Here is a 13600-nt window from a genome sequence, read left to right as displayed (position 1 = left end):
GTTGTGGTCAGATATGAAAAATTGAAGTTTGTGTGGCTTCAGGTATAAGGAACCCATTTGTATTTCTGTCCAGCTGCCTATTTTTATACAAGCAAATTATCTAAGGGTTGAGATGCAAGGTAGATAAAAACCTTGTGGACAGAGAAAATGTAAAATTCTTCTGCTATAGTGAGGCAAGAAGAGATGTAGAAGAAAAGGAGGGCAAGCTATGTTTTTTAAAAAATAAGGTCTTATTAGGATTTGGGATGTGAGCCACGATACCCAGCAGAAAAAATGGAATGGCCAGTATTTTGGAAAAAATGAAAATAGATCTGATCTAAAATGTACAGAAATGATGGGGCAGGAAGTGAAAGACAAAGTGGGGATAAACATTCGAAAAGAGTTCTCCAAGTTCAATTAAATACTTAAGCAAGTCCCTGAATTAAATTAGTTGCCAAGAAATAGTTGGCAAGCAAAGTGTAGTAATTAAGAGCCATGGGACGAGGAATGAGGCTGAGCCTGGCCATATTGTGCACCTCGCCCTGGCCTGTTCAACAGTCTATAATGGGGAGCTTAGTCAATGAAACAAATAGATCACAGTCCAAAATAGAACAAAAAAAATAACTGAAACCAGATACTAAGGATAAACACAACTGGGGCCAGAGATGTGATTCCAAGGGCAGCTCTGCTTTAGCCAAATGGGCATTTCTGCTCTGGTATAACTAATGTGCCAGATTCCTGGGATCCAGCCTGAATGATGGAAGATGCAGTATTCACACAGGAAAGAAAAGCAGGCTACAAATCAATACACTGTTAATGTCTTTCAAATAAAGATATGTATGGCTTTGTAGCTTAGGTAATAAATATCCAGAGTTTCAAGCTTTTATTTTTTTTATTTTTTTATTTTTTTTGAACTTTGAATTTTTTATTTAAACTTTTAAAATTTGAACACTTTTAAAATTTTAAATTAAATTTTTTGTATAGTTTTTTTTTCTTTTTTTTTTAGTATTAAGTTTTTTATTTTTTTAATTTTAAAATCTTTAATTCTTACATGTGTTCCCAAACATGAACCCCCCTCTCACCTCCCTCCCCATAACATCTCTGTGGGTCATCCCCATGCACCAGCCCCAAGCATGCTGTATCCTGCGTCAGACATAGACTAGCGATTCAATTCTTACATGATAGTATACATGATAGAATGCCATTCTCCCATATCATCCCACCCTCTCCCTCTCCCTCTGAGTCCAAAAGTCCGTTATACACAGCTGTGTCTTTTTTCCTGTCTTGCATACAGGGTCGTCATTGCCATCTTTCTAAATTCCATATATATGTGTTAGTATACTTTATTGGTGTTTTTCTTTCTGGCTTACTTCACTCTGTATAATCGGCTCCAGTTTCATCCATCTCATCAGAACTGATTCAAATGAATTCTTTTTAACGGCTGAGTAATACTCCATTGTGTATATGTACCACAGCTTTCTTATCCATTCATCTGCTGATGGACATCTAGGTTGTTTCCATGTCCTGGCTATTATAAACAGTGCTGCGATGAACATTGGGGTACATGTGTCTCTCTCAATTCTGGTTTCCTCGGTGTGTATGCCCAGCAGTGGGATTGCTGGGTCATAAGGGAGTTCTATTTGCAATTTTTTAAGGAATCTCCACACTGTTCTCCATAGTGGCTGTACTAGTTTGCATTCCCACCAACAGTGTAGGAGGGTTCCCTTTTCTCCACACCCTCTCCAGCATTTATTGCTTGCAGATTTTTGGATCGCAGCCATTCTGACTGGTGTGAAGTGGTACCTCATTGTGGTTTTGATTTGCATTTCTCTGATAATGAGTGATGTTGAGCATCTTTTCATGTGTTTGTTAGCCATCCGTATGTCTTCTTTGGAGAAATGTCTATTTAGTTCTTTGGCCCATTTTTTGATTGGGTCGTTTATTTTTCTGGAATTGAGCAATCTTTTAAAGTAAGTTCTAGCATGCAGACACCAGGCTCCTGTTACAGCCATGGCAGTATCTCTGAAAGTACCAATGGTATAAACTCAACTTAACTTCAAATTAGAATGCAGAAATCAGAATTCTGAAATATCTAAGCGTTCTTACTGAAGTTCCAAAGTTATTTCACTATTTCGAAGCTATTGATATGTAAATATCAATTTACATACTAATAGTTTCCAGTGGTCTTGCCTGGAGAATTCCATGGTCAGAAGAGCCCGGTGGATTACAGTCCATGGGGTCGTATGAGTCAGACATGACTGAGCAACTAAACCATCACCAATATGTAAAAATAAACATATATATTCATCCTGCAATGTGCTCTTATTTTTACTGTTATAAACAGTGTTTAATTTAGAGCAGAGGATTCCACCAAAATAATTTCTTTTTGTATTTTATATAGTTATTTTTGAAGAGTGGAGTGGACTTTCTGATGGAGAGTTGAGAATTCTAAAAGACTGTGATTGTCAGAGGGAAGTAATTGGAGTTTACCTGTACCTCAGATCCAAGTACCTAGCAGACATATTTAGTTACTTCATTTCAAGTGGATAAGCCTTAACTTTGCTGTGTATGAACACAAAATAAAGGGGAAATTACAGCTGATGAAAGAAATTCTGGGGCCACCTAAAACATTTTGCAGAGATTAGAAACTGGTTAATCCAAGCATTTTATGAGGATCAGAAAACAGTCATTCAAAGGAATAAGAATTATAAGGTATTGTGAAAAACAGAGATTCAGAAATTTCTCTTTATGTATTATAAAAACCAGTAGAGGGTATCCAGGAAGTCCTCTGTGTTGTGGTTATGAAATAGGAGTCGTTTTCCTTTCATTCATTTTCGGCAGACATTGTTGCATTCATTCACACTGCATCCTTGAATAAAGTTGATCCAGGGACCACGGTCTTCAGTTTAGGGATGTGCACATGCCTACAGAAAGATCTCCAAGAATGGTCCAAAGAAATCCAGCTGGGTCAGAGGTGAGACTAAAGCCCTGCTACTGGTCTAAACATCTTTTTAACTGGTCTATGCTGTCTTTTATATTCCTTAGGTTCTTAAAGCCAAAGTGGTCACTTGAACAAAACCCTATAATACAGAGATTGAACTATTACAATATTAAAAATATATGAAATTTATCAATACTTCATATGAACAGTATGAAAAGGCAAAATAATAGGATACTGAATGAGGAACTCCCCAGGTCAGTAGGTGTCCAATATGCTACTGGAGATCAGTGGAGAAATAATTCCAGAAAGAAAGAAGGGATGGAGCCAAAGCAAAAACAATACCCAGCTGTGGATGTGACTGGTGATAGAAACAAAGTCCGATGCTGTAAAGAGCAATATTGCATAGGAACCTGGAATGTCAGGTCCATGAATCAAGGCAAATTGGAAGTGGTCAAACAAGAGATGGCAAGAGTGAACATTAACATTCTAAGAATCAGCGAACTAAAATGGACTGGAATGGGTGAATTTAACTCAGATGACCATTACATCTACTACTGTGGGCAGGAATCCCTCAGAAGAAATGGAGTAGCCATCATGGTCAGCAAAACAGTCCAAAATGCAGTACTTGGATGCAATCTCAAAAACGACAGAATGATCTCTGTTCGTCTCCAAGGCAAACCATTCAATATCACTGTAATCCAAGTCTATGCCCCAACCAGTAACGCTGAAGAAGCTGTAGTTGAATGGTTCTATGAAGACCTACAAGACCTTTTAGAACTAACACCCAAAAAAGATGTCCTTTTCATTATAGGGGACTGGAATGCAAAAGTAGGAAGTCAAGAAACACCTGGAGTAATGGGCAAATTTGGCTTTGAAATGTGGAATGAAGCAGGGCAAAGACTAATAGAGTTTTGACAAGAAAATGCACTGCTCATAGCAAACACCCTCTTCCAACAACACAAGAGAAGACTCTACACATGGACATCACCAGATGGTCAACACAGAAATCAGATTGATTATATTCTTTGCAGCCAAAGATGGAGAAGCTCTATACAGTCAACAAAAACAAGACCGGGAGCTGACTGTGGCTCAGACCATGAACTCCTTATTGCCAAATTCAGACTTAAATTGAAGAAAGTAGGGAAAACCGCTAGACCATTCAGGTATGACCTAAATCAAATCCCTTATGATCATACAGTGCAAGTGAGAAATAGATTTAGGGGCCTAGATCTGATAGATAGAGTGCCTGATGAACTATATATGGACAGAGGTTCGTGACATTGTACAGGAGACAGGGATCAAGACCATCCCCATGGAAAAGAAATGCAAAAAAGCAAAATGGCTGTCTGGGGAGGACTTACAAATAGCTGTGAAAAGAAGAGAGGTGAAAAGCAAAGGAGAAAAGGAAAGATATAAGCATCTGAATGCAGAGTTCCAAAGAGTAGCAAGGAGAGATAAGAAAGCCTTCTTCAGCGATCAATGCAAAGAAATAGAGGAAAACAACAGAATGGGAAAGACTAGAGATCTCTTCAAGAAAATTAGAGATACCAAGGGAATATTTCATGCAAAGATGGGCTCGATAAAGGACAGAAATGGTATGGACCTAACAGAAGCAGAAGATATTAAGAAGAGGTGGCAAGAATACACAGAAGAACTGTACAAAAAAGATCTTGACAACCCAGATAATCACAATGGTGTGATCACTCACCTAGAGCCAGACATCCTGGAATGTGAAGTCAAGTAGGCCTTAGGAAGCATCACTATGAACAAATGGAGGTGATAGAATTCCAGTTGAGCTCTTTCAAATCCTGAAAGATGATGCTGTGAAAGTGCTGCCCTCAATATGCCAGCAAATTTGGAAAACTCAGCAGTGGCCACAGAACTGGAAAAGGTCACTTTTCATTCCAATCCCAAAGAAAGGCAATGCCAAAGAATGCTCAAACTACCAAACAATTGCACTCATCTCACACGCTAGTAAAGTAATGCTCAAAATTCTCCAAGCCAGGCTTCAGCAGTACGGGAACTGTGAAATTCCAGATGTTCAAGCTGGTTTTAGAAAAGACAGAGGAACCAGAGATCAAATTGCCAACATCCGCTGGATCATGGAAAAAGCAAGAGAGTTCCAGAAAAACTTCTATTTCTGCTTTATTGACTATGCCAAAGCCTTTGACTGTGTGGATCACAAGAAACTGTGGAAAATTCTGAAAGAGATGGAAATACCAGACCACCTAACCTGCCTCTTGAGAAATCTGTATGCAGGTCAGGAAGCAACAGTTAGAACTGGACATGGAACAACAGACTGGTTCCAAATAGGAAAGGGAGCGCATCAAGGCTGTATATTGTCACTCTGCTTATTTAACTTCTATGCAGAGTACATCATGAGAAACGCTGGCCTGGAAGAAACACAAGCTGGAATCAAGATTGCTGGGAGAAATATCAATAACCTCAGATATGCAGATGACACCACCCTTATGGCAGGAAGTAAAGAGGAACTAAAAAGCCTCTAGATGAAAGTGAAAGAGGAGAGTGAAAAAGTTGGCTTAAAGCTCAACATTCAGAGAACGAAGATCATGGCATCTGGTCCCATCACTTCATGGGAAATAGGTGGGGAAACAGTGGAAACAGTGTCAGACTTTATTTTGGGGGGCTCCAAAATCACTGCAGATGGTGACTGCAGCCATGAAATTAAAAGACGCTTACTTTTTGGAAGAAAAGTTATGACCAACCTAGATAGCATATTCAAAAGCAGAGACATTACTTTGCCAACAAAGGTCCATGTAGTCAAGGCTATGGTTTTTCCAGTGGTCATGTATGCATGTGAGAGTTGGACTGTGAAGAAGGCTGAGCACTGAAGAATTGATGCTTTTGAACTGTGGTGTTGGAGAAGACTCTTGAGAGTCCCTTGGACTGCAAGGAGATCCAACCAGTCCATTCTAAAGGAGATCAGCCCTGGGATTTCTTTGGAAGGAATGATGCTAAAGCTAAAACTCCTGTACTTTGGCCACCTCATGGGAAAAGTTGACTCATTGGTAAAGACTGTGATGCTGGGAGGGATTGGGGACAGGAGGAGAAGGGGACGACCGAGGATGAGATGGCTGGATGGCATCACAGACTCGATGGATGTGAGTCTGAGTGAACTCCGGGAGATGGTGATGGATAGGGAGGCCTGGCATGCTGCAGTTCATGGGGTCGTAAAGAGTCGGACACGACTGAGCGACTGAACTGACCAGTACTTCATAAATGTTGCTAAATCACCAACAAAATACTAAATTTCAAGTTGTGGCCGCAGGTGTTTTTAATGGAGTTATAGGAAAGCACAAAAAGCAGAAATTTTTGCATTTTTACAACCGACAGCTAAGAATACCTGTGATAAGTTTTGTGCAAAAATTACAGTTGAATGGTGTTATGTATTCAAGAATTTTGCTCAAATAAATTATCTGTGAAATGGGAATAAAGCTTATGACTGCTTTGCTTCATAGAGAATAAGGATTAATGAATAACACTGAAGACTGCTCTAAAATGATTGGAAAAGGGATTCAGGGTATTGTCAAATCACTAGGATTAAAGGGGAAAGAGATTTGTCCAGGAGGAAATGTTAATTTGCTTATAACTTATGCAGTGAATCCAGGAGACCCTTACATGTGCTCTCCGTTAGACCAACATCCTAAATATAGGTATAAATCAGTTTTCTTTTATCTACAAAAACAAATGAGTATGAAAGAAATTTAAATCTAAGCAATAGAGATTGATTAGATATTTTTAAATCCTGTTACTTCACAATCTGCTAATTTATAATTTACAACAATTCAACCAGAAATGGATTGAGCTTTAATGTGATATGTGTCTTTAAAAAAAAAAAGATGTCTTAATTAAGTTAAAAAAAAGAAAATTGCTCTGTTCCTCTAAAAAGAAATACTTATCTTGCTTAAACATTCAGTCTGGTTTTAAGTAGCTTAACAGTACCTACTGGCTACAAATAGTAACTTTTTAAATGTTGGTTCTAATAATCTGAACATTTTGCAGAATTCTACTTCACAACACTTTATTTGCTGGTACTTTTATCTGACTGTCTATAAATAAAAGTCATTCAATAAACTTTGTATTTTTTTCTCATCAATTTCAAATGTTATAGCTAGCACTAAAATTGACCTTTCTTCTAAAAATTAAGCTTTCCCCAAACATGTAACCTACCAGCTCCCTGTTTTCCATCCTTTTCTAACAGCCTTAGTTTACACCTTCCTGATTTCGCAAGTGGATTATTTCAAGTTTTCTGTGTCATAGGGTTTTTCTGGCACACTGTATCTCCCAGATCTCTCTCTTTCCTGGGGTCCATCTTATCTTACTATTGCCATAATGATCTTTGGAAATGGCATCTGTTGTTATTACATTAAAAAAATAAAAACGAAAGCCTCTAATGATTCCCTCAGAGAAGGCAATGGCAACCCACTCCAGTAGTCTTGCCTGGAAACGCCCACGGACAGAGGAGCCTGGTGAGCTGCAGTCCTTGGGGTCGCTAAGAGTCCAACATGACTGAGCAACTTCACTTTCACTTTTCACTTTCATGCATTGGAGGACATGGCAACCCACTCCAGTGTTCTTGCCTGGAGAATCCCAGGGACAGAGGAGCCTTGTGAGCCCCCGTCTATGGGGTCGCACAGAGTTCACACGACTGAAGAGACTTAGCAGCAGCAGCATCTAGAGAATAGAGTCTAACACCTTAGTGGTGTTCTTTCACATTTTCATCTCCCAGCCCTAAACTTCACCCTGAAAGCCTACACTTGGGTTTATTTGCTTTTCTGGAATCTCTTATTGTTTAGTAGCTCAGTCATGTCTCAGTCTTTTCGACCCCCTCAACTGCAGCATGCCAGGCTTCCCTGTCCATCACTATCTCCCAGATTTTGCTCAAACTCAGGTCCTTTGAGACCTGACCATCTCATCCTCTGTTGTCCCCTTCTCCTCCTGCCTTCAATCTTTCCCAGCATCAGGGTCTTTTACAATGAGTCAGTTCTTCGCATCAAGTGGCCAAAATATTGGAGCTTCAGCTTCAGTGTCAGTCCTTCCAGTGAACACCCAGGACTGATCTCCTTTAGGATAGACTGGTTGGATCTCCTTGCAGTCCAAGGGACTCTCAAGAGTCTTCTCCAGCACCACAGTTCAAAAGCATCAATTCTTCAGCACTCAACCTTCTCTCCAGATATCAGTTATTTAGATTTCTTTGCATCCTGAGGTCTGTGATGATTAAAAACAGACAAACAAAAAAACAAAGTTATGGTTGTACAGGTTGTCTGGGTTATTCTCATTGCTAGGATGGAAGCAACATTATCCTGCAACTGTTTTTATCCTGAATGGAAGTGGAATATAAGGTACTTTTAACTGAGTTTTCTGGAGTAGCTGCTGAATATACCCTAATCAAATCTACACTGTATTTGAAATTGTTCTTTGGGATGAGAAAATCATGGATTATTTTAATTACATTTCTGGTGATTATAAAGTTAGTTTATTTTTTTGTTAGAGAACACATTAAAAGTACAGACAAATTGCAGAGAGGAAAATAGAAATTACCCACAGTCACTTTTCATAGATATAAGTGTGAATATCTTTTTGTTAAATATCTTTTCAAAGTTTTTTCTATAATATACATCCAGTTTTTCATCGCTTAAAACAAAATATACTTTCTGTTTATGTAAGACTATCTCATGCACATTTTCTGTATTATTAAATATTCCAAAGGCATGACTTTGAATGCAACATTATATTTAGAGATTTAAAAAAATTCTGTTTACTTGATCGCATATTATTGGCCATTCTGAATATTTCTAATTCCTCACAGTGACAAATAGCCTTGTGATGAAAACCCTTATATTCTGGAAAGGAACCTTATTGAAGGCCAAATAGCTGGTTAGTGGCTAATGCTGCACCAGGTGTGAGGTCTACACCACTGTTCTTTCCTCTGCCAACGCACTTGACACTTTCACACACACTGCTTGTAATAATAGAACAACGGGGAGTGTACAGGTCAAAGGGGAAAGTGAAGATTAGACAGCTTATTATAGCAGAAATCGAGACGTGAGAGCCTGAAGTGTAAAGTGTCTGGGACTCAGGAAGGACCTAAGTTGGAGTAGTCTAGAGCTCGGCAAGTGAACTGTTTAAGTTGTTATGACTGGATTGCTTTAAGTATTTCCTGAGCAGGGAGAAAATGTGTCTGAAGTGTAATCTGCTTGCACTCTCAGTGCCCATGGGATTGGTAGTCTCTCGTAGAGCACTCAGCTTACAGTGCCTGTATTCCTTAACATAGTGGAACTTAATTTCCTTTTTCCCAATCCCTGTTATCAGTGCCTTATTTAGGATCTCACCATTTCTATCCTTGATTCATGTAAAAGCATTCTGTTTGTATTTTCTGCCTTCAGTCTCACCCTCATCTAATTTATCTAATCATACTATTCCCTGGTGCCTCATAGTAAATAATCCGTCTACAATGCAAAAGACCCGGGTTTAGTGTCTGGGTTGGGAAGATACCCTGGAGAAGGGAATGGCAACCCGCTCCAGTATTCTTGCCTGGATAATTCAATGGACAGAGGAGTCTGGCGGACTACAGTTCATGGGGTCACAAAGAGTCTAACACTCTCAATGTTCCCCCATATTTAAATCCTGTTATGTCTTTTCATATATTTCGTTAAAAATCAAACGCCTAGCTCTCTAGACAAAACTTTATGATTTTGTCTCTGCTGAGCATTTCAGCTTTTCATTTGTCACTATCCAATGTAGACCCTTTATTCTATGAGCTTCTAGCTTTCCAAAAATTTGTGCTTTATTTCTCTATGCATTTGCCCATGAACTTCTTCAAAGAAAATTTTTTTTGACATGGACCATTTTTAAAGTCTTTATTGAATTTGCTACAACATTGCTTCTGTTTTATGTTTTAGTTTTTTGGTCATGAGGCATGTAGGATCTTAGCTCCCTGACCAGGGACTGAACCCACACCCCCTGCATTAGATGGCAAAGTCTTAACCACTGGACCACCAGGGAAGTCCCTGGGCATGCACACTATCCTCTGTATCTCCTATCGATTGTTATTCTTGCTAATTTCAACTCACCTTTTAAAACACAGCTCCAGTTTCATCCTTACTGGAAATACTTAATAATCTCTCAAACTCATATAGATTCTTTACTCTCTGCTGCTCAAATATCCTCTTCATACACTTATGATAGTACAAATTATATCTACACTACAATTTCTAGTTTGGTTTTTATTTTCTTTGCATAAGTAAAGGTTTTATTTTATGTTCCCAATGCTTATCACAGAGTCTGGATCCTAGAAATTTCTTAATATTTATTTGAAAGCTATAATAATGGTAGTATATTAAGAGGAGGAAAAAAGCAAAAGTGCCTAATTTTTCAATCACCCACCCCCAATCCTCTCTTCCTCAAGACTTGTACCTATCAGTACAAGACCCCCATTATTTACAGAGTTGTTAGGATCAAACGTCAAAGATTCATTCTTGTTGCTTCTTTTTCCTTCATATTCATCACTTATTCTGTTGGCAGATCCTGTTGGGCAAAATGTATCCTGACTCACACCTGTTCTCGTCCTTCCATCACTGCCCTCCTATGGCAAGCTGTTGTCATATTATTTCTCTCTACTTCGATTGGCTTCATACTAGCCTTTCTTCCTCTCTCCTTTTACTCTACCATTTTCACATTAGTCTACACTTCACAGAGTACCTAGAGATATCTATGAGATGGAATCCTGTCTCCATGCAACTTCACCATCATACTTAGGATGAAGTCCAGAGTTTTTTGCAAAGATGACAAGCCTCCACAGAGCTGGCAGCTGCATCTCTGTGTGTGTCATTTCAACCACTCCTCACTTTAGTCACTCCAGTCCACTCAAACTGATTTTCTTGCAGTTCCTCAATACACGCTGATCTTGTTCCTACCTTGGGGACTTTGCCTTTGTTGAGTCCTCGTTTCAAATGCTCTTCTTCACACTGTTCAAATTCCTGATCAGATGTCAACCTCTTCGTGGGTCGCTTTTACAGTCATATTTATTGTAAGAGTTCCCCTCCTACCCTTGGTTTCATTCTCTAATCCTCTTTATCTTTCCTTTCTTTATAGCACGTATCACTAGAGATTATATCGAAAATGCATTTTGTTTACCATATATTTTTTTCTACTATACCATAAGTTCCATCATTCCATAGACTTTGTCTTGTTCTCTGTTGTACTAGTGATAAATATTTATTGAACATATACATTAAGTAATGCATTTCATAGTCTAGACTCTATTTTTTTCTATGTTCCTATATGCTGCTTTATTGGAAGATCTTCCCCACTGTTGTGACTATAATTTACTGCAACGAATACATAATACATTACAATATACACACTGAGACACAGACACATGTCTGATAAAACATCTTACAGAACATTATTTATCTTTACTATATGAAATGAATTTTCTGTTTTACTCTATTTTTCATAGAACTAATTTTACCACTTAGTAGTGGTTAATAACCAGGGTTGCCACTTATGGTTTTGCAGGCTGTATCCTGCCAAAGGGATTATAGCCAGATATATATAGATATGTATGTATCTACAAAAAAATGAGAAAGTTGGGTGGGTACATACACACATATCTATAAGTACTTATTATATCAAATTTAATTTCAGAGTAACAAGCTTATAAGAAAACATTGGTTGAGTGAAATATTTCCTGGAAATTAGGGCCTTGTTTTTCTTTTCAACCAGTAATTTCTTTTGAAATATGGACTGTGCTTTGAGAAAAGATTCATTTATTTTAAATTGGGTTAAACATAAAAATTAGCAAAAGGTAAAAATTGTTAAAATATTTGGTATGAAAGAAAAAGTTTTTTAAAGATGCAAATACAAGTTTTTATTTCTGTTAAGAAAATGTGTGTGATAAAAACTTAAAAGTAGATGCAAGAATAAATGAAAGTCACTCCCCTGCATTGTGATCATGGCTCTTCCAGCCAGGAGCCCAAGTCCAGAAATAAACAGATGGGTGTTCTCTTCTTTGTAAACTTGCCTTTAGAATTTAAGTCTGGAAGAATGAGAAGTTCATGTTTAGGGGCTCCGTGGAAAAATGTCACTGATAAAAGAGGGTCAGAAAAGTTGGAGTAAGGTCAAAGGATTATTTTTGTATCTATTCTTTTTTTAGGCTGGTAAATTTCACTTTGATTTGTCATGTTCATTCATCTTGTTGCATTTCTCAGGCAGAACACTGAGGAACAGCAAAGAGAATTTTATTTATATAAATTAATATGCTAATTAGCTGCAGCTTAGAGCTCTTGGAAAATTGCCCTTTTATTTATTGTGCATAAAGATTGTGTGTCCCCACCCTTGTGTGCCTTTAAAAATAAGAAACAACCCTACTAAAGTACTTTTGCCATTCTAAAGGGAAATGTGAAATACAGTGGGCCTCATGCTCAGTTTCTGAATGTTCCATAGTAGCCTTTTTTTTTCTCCCCACTATTTGTGTTTTTAGCCTAGAATCTGTGCTTTTTATTTATTTTGAGGAGGAGTAGGTAAAGTTCTATAATGTTTTAGCTCTTGCATCTTATGTTGATTAACAATTGTGTTTGTATTTATAGCATGTTTTACATATTTAAATATGTATATACATATATTCTGATATGCCCAGAAAACATATAATACTAATAAACAAACTATGTAAAAATGCAAAAAACATGTGAATTTCAAAGGATGAACTGCTTTAATTAATATTTTGGATGCATTCCCTTAAAGGATGTGTTCCAAAAGGTTGTATTCCCATATGGGATCTCACAGCATTGAGCTGAACAACCTTCACCAGTTAACTGGATTTTTCTTCATTTTGACAATGGCATGTTAGTGAAATATTTGCCTCCTTCATGTTTCAGAATAATATTTTGGTAAGAATCTAAATGATACACACATGAGATACTCACTTCTATCAACACAGAGACACACACTGACACTTAGACACACACACACACCAAGAAAACCCCAACTGAACTAATATAGAAAGTGAAAGAACGTGCAAGTCGCTCAGTCACGTCCACCTCTTTGCGACCCCATGGACTGTAGCCTGCCAGGCTCCTCTGTCCATGGAATACATACACACACACACATGTACACACACCAAGAAAACCCCCAACTGAACTAATATAGGAAGTAATATAGAACTAATATAGAAAGTATAATAAAGAAATAAAAGTCGCTCAGTCACGTCGGATGCTTTGCGACCCCTTGAACTGTCAGGCTCCTCTGTCCATGCAATTCTCCAGTCCAGAATACTGCAGTGGGTAGCCTTTCCCTTCTCCAGGGGATCTTCCCTGGTCTTCCCTATTGCAGGTGGATTCTTTACTGTCTGAGTGTGTTATTAGTTAATGCACATGAATACTAACACAGCACAAATAGACTCTTTGTTTCTGTCCATCCTTCTTAGATTTAAAATTTCAGACAAGTAGCCTGGTCCTTTATTTTATTTTGTTTCCCTCAACAAAGGGGAGAGTTTGTTTTGTTCTTCATCTGTTACCACTCCTCTATCATAATGGACACAAGACAGACTATTTTTAACTGACAAAGAGTCAGATGATTAAAATTTAATCAGAAAAGAGCCTAAAACTTTTGGAAAACTCCACCCCTGATTTTCTTCCCCAAAGTAAACCCCAGTGACTG

Source organism: Budorcas taxicolor, chromosome 14, assembly GCF_023091745.1.
Source record: "Budorcas taxicolor isolate Tak-1 chromosome 14, Takin1.1, whole genome shotgun sequence".
NCBI lineage: Eukaryota > Metazoa > Chordata > Mammalia > Artiodactyla > Bovidae > Budorcas > Budorcas taxicolor.
This window is presented reverse-complemented; position numbering follows the sequence as displayed.